Source organism: Puma concolor, chromosome D4 (genome assembly GCF_028749965.1).
Source record: "Puma concolor isolate L17-30 chromosome D4, mPumCon1.1.hap2, whole genome shotgun sequence".
Classification (NCBI taxonomy): domain Eukaryota; kingdom Metazoa; phylum Chordata; class Mammalia; order Carnivora; family Felidae; genus Puma; species Puma concolor.
Genome location: NC_141679.1, coordinates 15,460,306 through 15,473,601, shown reverse-complemented (window position 1 = coordinate 15,473,601; position 13,296 = coordinate 15,460,306).

Genomic DNA, 13,296 nt, shown 5'->3' with positions numbered 1-13,296 from the left:
TGTCACGATCAGGGGTACATTGTAGGAATTTACAGGAGCAGGGGAGATGAAACTTGGTATTGAAAAGAGCCTTCTTGTATACACGTCAACGTTACATAGGAATAAAGACAATGGCAGCCAGGAAGAGCTGCAATATGGGTGGGAGATATATTTTCATTGGAAAGGCATGTCAACAGTGGATAAATAACATTGTTTAAGGAGTGAAAATGCCATCTATTAGAATTGGTTATCGTAAGTGGGCAACAGCCCAGCAGTGGATAACATGAAGGAGGTGATAGAAGTAACAATTATAGTCCTTTCATCAAGAAACTTACATTCGACCTGAGACATCTCCAAACAGGAGTCCATAAGAATATACACAGATATAGTTAACAAAAATAATGTCCTGAAGATCATTGTCATTATCGTTTTAAAAAGAAATTGATCAGGGGCGCCTGGGTGGCGCAGTCGGTTAAGCGTCCGACTTCAGCCAGGTCACGATCTCGCGGTCCGGGAGTTCGAGCCCCGCGTCGGGCTCTGGGCTGATGGCTCGGAGCCTGGAGCCTGTTTCCGATTCTGTGTCTCCCTCTCTCTCTGCCCCTCCCCCGTTCATGCTCGGTCTCTCTCTGTCCCAAAAATACATAAACGTTGAAAAAAAAATTTTTAAAAAAAGAAATTGATCAGTAATAAGAGAGGAGTCAAGAAAGGTTATGAGAGGAATTACAATAAGAGCTTGGTCGATTGAATTTCACAGTGCAAAAGGACAGGAGTGCATCTAAGTCGTGAGGTAAAAGAAGGAGTAGGTAGGAATGATCACTCTTTCAGAGGCATTTTGAATAATTAGATTGGACCGAAGCACTGGGTGCTGGACTGTGAACTTCTTGATGGCCACACTGAAAATGACATTATACATTAGAACAGGGTTGCCCAACAGATCTTTCTGTGATGAGGGAACTGCCTTATATTTGTGCTGTCCGGTATTGTAGGCACGTGTGGCTATGGGGCATTTGAAATGTGGCTAGTGCAACTGAGAAACTGAATTTTAATTTTATTTAATTCTAATTAATTAAAATGTAAATTTAAGTAGCCACATGAGGCTAGTGGTGTCAGTGTTAAACAGCACAGCTCTAGGGAGTAGGGAATCACTGTAGGTTTTAAGCAGGGAATGACAAGATAAAAACCATATTTTAGGCAAGTTAATTTGGCAGCAGTTTTTAGGAGAGTTAGGTGCAAAATGAGTAGTTCTCTTGAGATTGTACTGAATTTGGAAATCGATCTAGAAGAATTGACATCTTTAAAAACATGAGTCTTCTAATCATGAACATGCTGTATTGCTGCCTTTACTTAGCTTTTCCCATTTTTAAACACATCTGAACAGGTTTTATAAGCTTATAGCAACATAGTTCATAAAAACAAAATTATGGAAACAACGTTAGGGGGCTAATGTTCATCAACAATATAATGTGTAAGTAACATCAATGGCGTATTCTATTACGAGGAAAAGGAAAGAGCTATTGCTATGTGAGACATAATGAATATATTAGGTAAATGAAGTAAGACACAAAATGATACACTTAGTATGACTCCATTCAGAAAAGGTACTATAATAGGCAAAACACAACTGTATTATTTCTGTGAAGAGTAAATCATACAGAAAAACAAAGAAAAGATTCATTATGAAAGGCAGGATAATGATTTCTTCTACATGGACGAGATGTAGAAGCCACATGGGCTGTTACTAGGACTATTATCAACCGGGTTACTACTCAGTCTTGGGTGGTTTGTGTTGAAAGGCAGTTTCATTGCATATATTCAGAGATGACTAAAAGCGTAGTAGCCATACAGGTAAAATTATGATTTAAAACAAAAACAAGCATTGCTCAAAAGCCTTGCTGGTACTGTCCACAAAACCTCTATGCTATAGACACCCATCAGTTTTCTTTAACGTTATTTCCTGCAGTGGTGTCAAAGGTCATGCATGTTCTGTTTATACACTGAAAATCATAGGGTTGAAGAAAACTTGCTACTTACTGGTTGTAATTTGTCCTGCTTGACAGTCTTTCATTATCTTATTTCACACTTGTGTAATTTCATATTGATGACAAATCTACTCTTATTGGCTAGTACTAAAATTTCCAATATTGATAAGAGTCTGAAATTAGGTGAGCTTGCTAAGGCAAACATAATGATCATCGCAGAACACCAGGCTACTGATTAATAAAAGGGACTTCTCACCTCTCTGTTCCAAAAAGAATAATAATGACAATAAGGCTTCAAAATAAGCATACATATTTAACAACAATAAAAAAACAAAAAAAGAATGGGAATGCGAGTCAGTGTCCAGTATTTTATAAATTTATAAAGAATATCATCCATGTGAAACTAACATTGGCATATGCCAGCTGGATGGTTTAGGAAATAGTATAGCAAATAAAAGAAGAAGATTTTTAAAGTTATAAAATTTGATACGGTAATCCCAGGGGCAGATAGAAGATTTAAAAGAGAAAACTTGCCTCCATTCTCTGAAGTTTTCCTACATTTCTTATTTAGTTACTCCCTGATTCCTTGAAGTGCTTTTCAGTGTAAGAGGGGTGTGGAGAATTTGGAGGGCAGGGGGAAGTGACAGGATAGGGAGGGGACAGGCAGAGCATCTTGGGAGAGAGGAGAGGATCCTGAAGAGATGAAAAGAGAGTTATTAGACCCAACTATGGAAAGAAAATTAAAATATTTTGAAATTCAGAGACCTCAGCAAAGGAAACCATGGGGGGCTTCTCAGGACCTGAAAAGGGAATGTCGCTCGTACCAAAACTGCAGTGAGAGCCCACGAAATAATTCCTCCTAAATGCTGACAAATAGGCACGCCAGTAGTACGTGGCTTTGCTTTGTTCTAGATTCTGAATCTGAGTTCATGGTCAACAGAAGTGTCTTTCTCTTCTGTCAGTAACAGCACACATCTACAACATTTAACTCCTTTCTGTTGATATGGCTATGAATGTGTTACACACATCTTTGTACAGTCAAAAATAAACCCCAAAACCAAAAAAACCTTACCTTTATTTCAAATGATGTTTTCACAAGAATCCACATTGTCTCATGATTAACTTCTCTACCACCATTAAGAAAGTGAAGGTATACCTATAAGGACTTCATTGTGTAAAGTTTAGGCACTAGCGTGGTATGGATACAACCCTTTTGAAAGCTTCTCCTTTTTTCCCCCTCCTCTGCTAATGGATTTAACATCCTTAAATTGCAAAAGGCAGGACAGAAAGGTGATGTTTTGACAAAATGAGCTTTGTTGTTTGGAAGCAGCCCCCAAGGCAGAAGCTCTGAATTGGGGGCCTGATGTGGGTTTCTCCATAATGCAGATAAAACTTCATGATATATTTAAATCCTTTTCCGCAAACATTTCCCTGATTTGTTGCCAAGCTGTCACTGAATTTAGTAATCCAGACAGATTACCATAGGGGTTCTATTTTTAGGGTCCTTCTGTTACTGTGGAGTTGCAGCTGATCGGATTACAGCTATATCCTACCCATGTAAAATGCATTGATGCTTCAGGAGGAACCTGCACTTCACTCCCATAATTACAATGTCAGACTCATCACTGGGTATTTCTCTCTGAGTTTATTTCGTAGCTCCGTTGTGGCCAATCCATTATTAACTCATGAGATGGCATGTTGTCTCTTAGTTTTGCTCTGTGTCTTTCAATAGTAGCCCAGGTGTGTGTGTGTGTGTGTGTGTGTGTGTGTGTGTGTGTGTCTGTTTTGGGGGGGAAGGTGGGTGTTGGAAAATGCATGCTGTGGGTCACAGAAGACATATAATTTCTGATTCTGAAGGCAGAAAAATAGCAACCCACACATTACTCTCCTATAAATGACAATATCTCCATCTAGTGGTGAAAATGAGCATAAAAATCATATTATCTTCACTGCCAGATGAGGGAAGAGGCATTTGCAAATTTGTCTCAAAACATAATTTGCATTTTACCTACAGAATATAAACATTTTCCTAAGAAGAATACATGTTCACATAACCAAATTGGACCCTTTTCCTGCAGCCTCTGCAAGGGAAAAATAATCCCTCTACTTCAGAGAAAGTTTGGACTTCCGAAAAGACTGTCCCTCAAAGTTCAGTTGTGCAAGATTTGTCAATAAGCTCTTTCATGTTTTTTTTTTTTTTTATGAGGCGTTGGAAGGGTGACAGCTATAAAGTGTAGTGAAATAACAAGTTGAATTAATTTCATTTGGATTTTTGTATTTGGTCTAAGAAGTAAATTTCCCAACACATTTCTCATCTCCCACAAAATTACCTTTCATTAATCTCATAGTAGTTACACCCCAGTGAACTAGTATATATTATACCCACATAAGCAGGTAAATTGCATGTTTTACTTGAAGGAATGAAAGCTAAAGAAGAATGTTAAGGTTTTCCTATTTCATAAATTATTGCAATCTTGATCAAAGAGTTCTTGCAATATAAAGCCAATAAATGAAGGCCACCTTTTACAAATGCCACTGATTACATTATTGTTATTTGTTAATGAAAACTCAGGGTTGTTTTTAATTAATCGTCCAACTCATATCAAGTTATTTAACTTGTAGTAAATTTGTGTACATAAATATAAAATATAGACCATCAAGCAGAGAACCAAGATGGCCATGAAGACAGACACCGAATTTGCAGCAGAGGCCCACCAGGTGGCAGCACTCATGTGGGCATGTTCTAAATCCTGGCCCTAGCCTAGGACTTAAGAGCACTCAAATTTCCACTTTTTTGGTGGGCTACAAGAATGTAGTCTCTTCAGAAGGACTGAGTCCGGTAACCCACTGCAAGACAGTCGGACCTTCCAAGTCAGAATCCCAATTGATTAACGTAAAATTGATGAAGTTCCTTTCCTCAGACTGTAATGTCGGAATATACAAAGGGAGATCATAGAGAGATATGGAGATAAATACAGATGTGTGGGCATATACACATATCTATTTCCTAGTTCTGTATACTGAGCAGCCCTAAGTGCAATCACACTACAGTAGCTATGCACACCTAGTGACCAGATCCTGGTTCCTAAAATTATTTTGCCTTAAAGGAGCTAGGGCTCTTTGGAGACATGAATGGTTCCAGGGCTTATATAGGGAAGTAATATGACTAGAAAATATGGAGGTTCTCAGAGAAAAGTGGGGACACGTCACGGTGACATAAAGGCCAGCCCAAAGAGGCTCCCACCATTTAACTTCAAATGATATGCACATGAAAATAAATTATGATATCAATGATTATAAGATGTCAAAGTTGGAAATGCCAAAGATACACTGGGGAACTACTCCAGAATAAGGAAGATTAAAGAGACATGACAACTAAATACATGCGGTCCTGGATTAAGCCTTGGACCACATATTTTTCGGGGGTGGTCGTGGTGGCAGGTAGCCCTAAAAGATATTATTGGGACAATTGCAAAACATAAAGTAGGTCTACAGATTAGATAGGAAAATTGTATTGATGTTCATTTGCTGATTTTGAGAATCACATTCCGATTTTGTAACAAACTATTTTTTTTCCAAGAAACAACTGCTAATATGTTTAGTGGTAAAGGCTGAAAGTTACTTTCAAATCCATTAGAAAAAAAGTGTGTGTGTGTGTGTGTGTGTGTGTGTGTGTGTGTGTGTGTGTTTAGAAAAAAAGACAGGGGCGCCTGGGTGGCGCAGTCGGTTGAGCGTCCGACTTCAGCCAGGTCACGATCTCGCGGTCCGTGAGTTCGAGCCCCGTGTCAGGCTCTGGGCTGATGGCTCGGAGCCTGGAGCCTGTTTCCGATTCTGTGTCTCCCTCTCTCTCTGCCCCTCCCCCGTTCATGCTCTGTCTCTCTCTGTCCCAAAAATAAATAAAAACGTTGGAAAAAAAAATTAAAAAAAAAAAAAAAGAAAAAAAGACAGGACAGAAAAGAGGTACAGTGTTAAAACTGAGGAATCTGAGTGAAGGGAATATGAAAATTCTTTTTACTATTTTTACAAATTTTTTATAAGTCTGAACTTTTTCAGAATAAAAAAAATTAGAATTTTAGTGTCTAGAAAATAATATTATCACCATTCCTGGCACATATAATTTTAATAAACGTCAAGCTTAGACTTCATAATTTTCACAGAACATTATGAATTACTCACTGGGTGTGAAGTAATATGTCTACGTCATTCATCATTTAATAACTCACAAGATAAGAAATAAAATACCTGTATGTTATGTTTAGGTTAAAGAACACACTTTGAAATGACACTTGCAAACTTTTAGTTCAAAAATGCTGAAATGAGCACAGCATTTTTCCTTTCTTTCTCTTTTTTATTTATTTATTTTGAGGGGGGAGGGGCAGACAGAGGGGAGGAGGGAGGGAGGGAGAAAAATCCTAACCTGGCTCCAAGCTGTCAGTGCAGAGCCTGATGGGGCCTTGAATTCAGAAACTGTGAGATCATGACCTGAGGGGGAATCAACAGTCGGATGCTTAACTGACAGAGCCACCCAGGTGCCCCTTCCTTCATTTTTAGAATCTCCCTGAAATTACAGGAAATATACACGAGAAGAATAAATTACTTACAGTGCTAAGAGCAAGAAAACATGCCATCAACCAGCCACATAAACCTACATTTTTGTAATATAGAAAGCTGGTAAAATCCTACTGATGGATAAATTAGAGAAAATGACTCAAAACGTGTGCAGCAGAAGGCTGAAAAACAGACGGGGGCAATTTCTGTCTGTGGAATCACAGAGTGGCCAAGCTGAACGTTGACAAAGATGGTGACAGTGAGGGGTCCGAGGCTGTCCTCAGAGTAATTAGTAAAAGGCTGAATATAGAACGGCTGAGCTTTTGTGTTTACAGATGGCTGGGCTATCTACCCCCAAGTAATGCCACAAAAAGAGAAGGCAATCATGTGGATACACCCTTCTCCAGCTCCCTCTTGGGGTGCAAATGGGTGAGGGTGTCAGCTAGAGAGAAGACTAAGAGATTGCAGGGCTGTGGTCCAGCTGGCTTCTTGGCCAACCCCAGAGCCTTGCACCTCTAGACCTCCTGTTAGGAGCAGGAAATAAATCCTGATTTGTTTAAGCCATAATTCATCAGGTTTTCTTTTATCTGGAGCCAAAATCACTCGAAAACCAATTCTACATTTAAGGGCACAAATGGCAATCATCAGAAAAACTAAAAAATAATGATGAAATTAACGAATATTTGTAGGAGCAGGTGGGACTGGGAGGGTAGGAAAGGTATCTTCATCTTTTGCAGGAGAAATGTTAATACTTTCCAAAGTTCACAAGTTAAGAAATAGATGTATGGGTTTATAATAAGAATATTTGAGTTAAAACATCAGAAGAAGTACAAATACATTTTCAAGTGGATTTATCCATTTTCTCAGACAATACAAGAACATATTAGGAAAAATGACTTAAATGCCATCATTTTAAATAAAAAATATATATAAAACCACGTATGTTGGCAATCTGAAATATAATATATGGCATATCATTTTCTTAATAACATGTGAATACTTACTTGTAAAAATAAAAAACACATTGAGAAGTACATACAAAGATTCGAGGTATTTCCAAAGTCTCTGTTTTGCGGTTTGTTTTAAGAAAGGACAAAAGAAAGCCAAAATATTTTTTCTTTTTTTTTCTTCTATTCAACCAAGAAAGAATAAAATGCTCACAGGATCAAGAAACTTTACTTAGTCCTTTGGAACAGAGTTTAAAGATCTGGAAAAAAGTAATTATATAATAATCTGATTTCATATGTTGACACTGGGTGCTTTTTTTCCCTCCCTTGCATTTCCATTTTCACTACTCTCTTTTCATGTCTTCTCAGTGTGTGTTGGGTACATACCCTCAGTTTGATACTCGTGGTCTTAACCATTTGAAAATTCGCCTTTAGAGTGTGACCCAACTTTGAGCAATCTGCAGTAAGTTCAGGGGTCCATTGGCACAGCACCAAGGACAAGAAGCAAAGAGTATTCACAAGCAAGAATCCTTCATCCGAGGACAAGGATGCTTTCTGCCAGACTTCTGTTTTCAAATCACTGAGTTCTAAATGGAGTTGTCCACTCTTGGGAATAGTTCGCAATCTTCATGATTGGCAAAGTGCTACTGTCTGGTTAACCTAACTGGGATTTGTTGTTCGTTTGTTTCTACCCAGTGATAAGCATTGGCAGCAGTCAGTGCCCTCACCACAATTCTGTTTGGTACCAGCACAGTGATGATGATTCTGTAAAAGGTTGCTGTGCCTTATCCTGTCTCTCTTCTTCAATAGGACTAAAATTCACATTCACAGGTTGAAAGTGCAGACACGGTGAGCTTCAGTTCCCGGGCGACATCCAAGTGTTCAGAAAGTCACTAGACGTGCCAGGCTAAAACGCTGGGGAAACAGTGCTTACACATTAGATTTGAAGGTTATCAGCATGTGGATGGAAGAGGGCGACGGGGTGGCTCAGTCAGTTGAGCGTCCGACTTGGGCTCAGGTCGTGATCTTGCGGTTCCTGAGTTTGAACCAGGAAGTGGGTTCTCACCAGACACTGAATCTAGACTTCCCTGCCTCAGAACTGCAAGAAACAAATTTCTGTTTTATAGGAGCCATCCAGTCTGTGGTATTTGGTTACAGTAGCGAGAACAGACCAAGACAACCAATAACATCCCAAGAGGAGGCCAAGGAAAAGGAACCCATAAAAGAGAAGGCATGGAGAAACCAGAGGACGGGAGTCACGGGAGGAGGGGAGAACAGAAAATAGCACACCAAACGCAGCAAAGGAGCCCAGGAAAATAACTAAAAATGGCTATTGCATTGATAAAGTCACTGCGGGTTGGCCAGGGTCATTTCAGCAGAGTAGCCAGGAATAAAGGGAGCGAGGAAGCAGAACATGTCACTGAGGTGAAGTCTCTTAGGAAGTGTGGGCTTAGAGGAGAGCAAGAATGCTTGGTGTGATTCCTAAAAATCCACATTCCATTAATCAAATGCAATGTACGACTAAACTGGAGAAAATGGATGAGTTGACTTTCTAATGCCTCATTTCAACTAGAAATAATAAATAGGAAACACAATAATAGTAAATATAAAACATAAAACCATGCCTCTGTGTCCATAGGACACATACAACTTTTCCCTGTGGGGATCATTTTTCTTCCTTTATAGTCTTTTAAAAATGTTTTTCCGTACCTCTCATGTCAACAGTTATGTCTCCTGGGCTGGACTGTAAATCATAGGAGGAAAGAGAACGTGCTTTCTAGCTCTTTTACATTCTCCGAAACCTGTCTTTGTATACGCTTAGGAAGAAGTTTTTTAAGTTTATCACTAGGTGGCGGTAAAGGTCAAAAGTTGAATGAAACCTGGCCTGAACACTTCCACGAGCAATAATTTTGAAATACATCATGAATCTGCACATTTTGGAGGCGCCTGGGTATCTCAGTAGGTTGAACGTCCAGTAGGTGGAGTAGGCTCAGGTCATGATCTCACAATTCGTGGGTTCGAGCCCCACATCAGACTGTGCTGACAGCTCAGAGCCTGGAGCCTGCTTCAGGTTCTGTGTCTCCTTCTCTCTCTGCCGCTCCCTGCCCCTCTCAAAAATAAATAAACATTAAAAAATTTGAGTTTGCATGTTTGGAATCGATATAGAAGTTATATTGTCAAGTCCTATAGCTAATACTTACCTGAAAATAGTATTGATGCTCTGTTAGCACTTAAAAAGCAGATTCTCTTAGGAAAACCACGGAAATGTTGAAGCCAAGTTGTTAAAAACACAACCTAGTGATGTGCCTATTTGCATGACAACTACACCCTCCACAACTCCTAGAGACTCACTTACAAGCTTTTTAGACAATATGAGGATCAGGCCTAAAAGATTTAAAGTCCAGTTCTGTGCCTTCTGTCAGAAAACATGCACCTCCCCAACAAGTAGACAATTTCTTCATTTTGTCTTTTAGCATTCTTCATTCTAGCAACCTCTTCATTTTTGAGGATAATTGGCTAATGCAAAAAAAAATACCTAAAGGAACATTAGGACAGTGCATAACAATTCTTACTATATTTAATGGCATTTGTTTTTCATTTAAAATAATTTTGCCGTTTCTACTGTTTTGCCAGCATTTTATTTTAGAAAAGTTGTGGGATTCTTTCCTATCTTTGAGCGTATTTGTCATTGGCCTCCCCGCATAATGTGAGGAGTTATGACAAAACGGGTTAGTTATACAGCCTTTGCACTCCAAATAGCACTGGTTGTGACCTTTGATCGGAGATGAAGGGGACGTCTAACTCCTCCGTGGATAGACCTCTGAGAAAGAATCACAAAACCAGGATGGTTTGGGAAAGAGCCTGGTGGATCAGAAGTTCCTCCCCTCAGTCCGTCTTGATGTAATTTTTCACTAAACAGACCCTGTGAGGATTAGCCCATGAATTAATTAAAGTGTTTAGCTTCTGTTTACAATGACGCCAGACGCCAGGGGCATATCCTGAACCAGACACTATTTTTTGTGTTTATTTTGTTCTGTATTTGAAAGTGGAAAATTCTTGAATCTTTTACATGAAGCTGGGAAAGAACCAGTAAAGGGAGAGATTTAAAATAACAAGCAATAATGAGTCTCATGAGGTATAAATGTTTCCCTATGAGATGCATTTATTTATCTGTTCCACAGAATTCATAAAAACACAGAGGAACAAGGAGACAAAATGGACCGACAGTGTCCATTGGAAAAAAAAAACCCACTTCATTCAACAAGTGATTTTACTGCAGGGCCCCTGTGAATAAGAAGTAAGATTTGTGATTTAAAAAAAATTTTTTTTTAACGTTTATTATTTTTGGGACAGAGAGAGACAGAGCATGAACGGGGGAGGGGCAGAGAGAGAGGGAGACACAGAATCGGAAACAGGCTCCAGGCTCCGAGCCATCAGCCCAGAGCCTGACGCGGGGCTCGAACTCACGGAGCGCGAGATCGTGACCTGGCTGAAGTCGGACGCTTAACCGACTGCGCCACCCAGGCGCCCCAGATTTGTGATTTTATATGAAAGTGGAGATTTTTTGATATTTTGCTTTAAGAAAAAGATATAAAACTCACCCCAAACAAAATATGAATATTTACTTTTAAATTTTTTTAATCTTAGAAAAACTATCATACATGACTAGGTCCTAAATTCACGTGAATCACAGCTAAGATGTAGAGTAAATGTACAAGTACGTATTTTGGCTTTGGTTAACCTGTTCTTTCCCCCAGGTTCCCAAACCCTGGAAGAAACAATTATCTTTGAATTCCATCTTGTTTAAAATCTGATAAGGCCAGTGCCTCTGGGAACAAATGGCCAGTCTCTCATACCCCACGTTCACCTCCAATGTCAAGAGATGTTAGCCAGCAAACAGAAGGGCCAGGGGACGCTGAGCCAAACACCTCAGCCTTTCCCTCTGCAATGACACCCTTCCGCCAAGCACACTCCAAAACATCTTGGAGAGTAGCCAGTGGAATAAATGGAAGCAAAACAGAAAGTAAGCCTTTTTTTTTTTTTTTCTGGACAAGTAGGGGAGTATCTAAAAGATGATCAAATCAGACTAAAATTCACACCAGATGGTACTAAAAGTTCATGTATCCCCTCCTTCACCTGAGTATGAGGGTTTGTACCCTCACAGATTGTTTTTAGACAGCATAAAAGGGTTACATTCAGGTCAGCTTGATGGGCACACACCAGTGCCGTTGCCTCGGTTTAGAAGTTGCCCATTCGGAAGAGCCCACGTTCGGTTTAAGGGTCTGCTTCTGCCATCTTGAAATTCTTAACTTTTGGACAAGGACCCTCACATTTTTATTTTGCCATGCCACCACGCTTGGCTGTGTTTTCTCTGCATCTTCATATTATGCTGTGCCTTCGTTGTTGTTTTTTTTTTTTTTTTTTTTTTTTTTTTTTATCGCATTAGACATAAACTATTCAGGTATTTTCCTTCTTTTCTTTTTGAAAAGTATTACAGCAGTTGGTGTTTCTAGGCCTATCTGGAGAAGTTCTGTGTGTGCTTCTCTGATGTTTTACATCTGTGGTAATAGATTCAGAAGGACTAAAGTAGAGGACTGAATGTGGAGGATTTAAAAAGCAAATGCACAGGCTAAGGCTAGGTAAAGTACAAAAGTCGAGACGTTTGAAATGAATAATTGGTTTGCATTCTGACACACAAACTTGCCAGCGTCTGCAATCATGAAAATGGAATGACAATAACTGTTTCCAGTTAGAAGCAAGAGACCATTTCCATTCGACAGGCCAAAACAAAACAGCCTTCTTTCCAGATGGGTTGTGTGGTAGATGATTCAGCCTAAATTTGACTAAAATTGAATTTCTGTGGATTCCTGTGGTAGGACCCAACACACACACACAGAAACACACACACACACACACACACACACAGACACACACACACACACACACACACACAGTGAAATTCTTGATGTGCAGATATACTTAAGTCACATTCACTTCCTTTTCTTTCAGATCTATTTTTTGCATCCTACTCTGTTCCTTTTCACAGATAACTTCCTACTTTTGCCTTGGATCCATTTGTGCTTCCGTATTCACAGAAAAAGATAGTAAGTAAACCTTCCATACTTAAAAGGCTGACACCATTGAATGTCATAATCTATGCTGAGACAAGAATATAAAGAATATAATCCACAACTTAGTTTACTACATGCAAGAAATCTCATTCCATTTATCTTTGCAGTAGCTAGGAGTGGCCTGATATTTCTGATTGTATAGGGCATATTATAACACACAACCATAATAATGGAAGGTTTTATTGGCAACAATAAATTGCTAGCCCATCCTAGAAGCAGAAGGGAGTATATATTAATATTTCCTGAGGTTTTTTTTATTGGTGCTAGAAGCTGATGATTTCATTTAATTTCCATCACAACCGTTAATACCCTCATTTTATAGATGAGTCAACTGAGGCACAGAGAAAGGAAGAAACTTGGCCAAGCCCCACAGTCAGTGAGTGGTAGGGCTGGGGTTTCTGTCAAGCAGCCTGACTAATTCTTAATTATGGTTGTAAAGACGCTGAGTTTTGAGTCAAAAAGTAAACAGAGGTGATAATTGCAAGAGAACACATCGTTTACTCAACGCTAAAGAAAGGATTTGGAAGGTAGGTCACTTTGGTTGCTGAGTCAATATCCAAGTTTCTACTGGTAAAGGTAAGGAAAGTGTCATTTCCACATGACTGCACTTTAGGTTTCCAGACACGAGCAAGCTCTTTCTTTTCCTGTATTTCTGGCTCAGCCTGAAGGAGATACACAAACTCCAGTACAAGGATTTCTTTTCAGACCGTT